Source organism: Elephantulus edwardii, unplaced genomic scaffold (assembly GCF_000299155.1).
Source record: "Elephantulus edwardii isolate Elephantulus edwardi_28Jun2011 unplaced genomic scaffold, EleEdw1.0 scaffold00292, whole genome shotgun sequence".
In the NCBI taxonomy this organism is placed as follows: domain Eukaryota; kingdom Metazoa; phylum Chordata; class Mammalia; order Macroscelidea; family Macroscelididae; genus Elephantulus; species Elephantulus edwardii.
The window spans coordinates 248,103-248,580 of record NW_006400042.1 but is presented as its reverse complement, the minus strand read 5'-3'; positions in this window follow the sequence as shown (position 1 = coordinate 248,580).

Here is a 478-nt window from a genome sequence, read left to right as displayed (position 1 = left end):
GGAAGGGGAGGTAGGAGGAGACACTGTTTAAGCTGCCACATTCATGCAGTGTCCACTCAAAAGGGCAGATTTTGCATACAGCACAGAGATACATAGAAGGGCCCTGGTGGGGTCTTGCTCAAAACAATTCTGGTGTCAGTTGTTATGTGCCGTCAAGTCGCTTGCGACTCATAGTAACCCTATGTGCAACAGCCCTAAACTCTGCTCTGTCTTGTGCTAATTGCATCATCTCTGACACACTCATCCCAATTACCCCAGTTACTCAATCAATCCACCTCATACAGGGTCTTCCCCTCCTGCACTGTCCCTCCACCCTACCAAGCATGATGTCCCTCTCCAATGACCGGTTCCTCCTTACATGTCCAAAGTATGTTAGACGAAGCCTCAGAATCCTTGCCTCCAAGGAGCTGCCCGGTTTGACCCTTTCCTGGATGAATCTGTTTTCCTAGCAGTCCATGGTACCCTCAATACTCTTCTC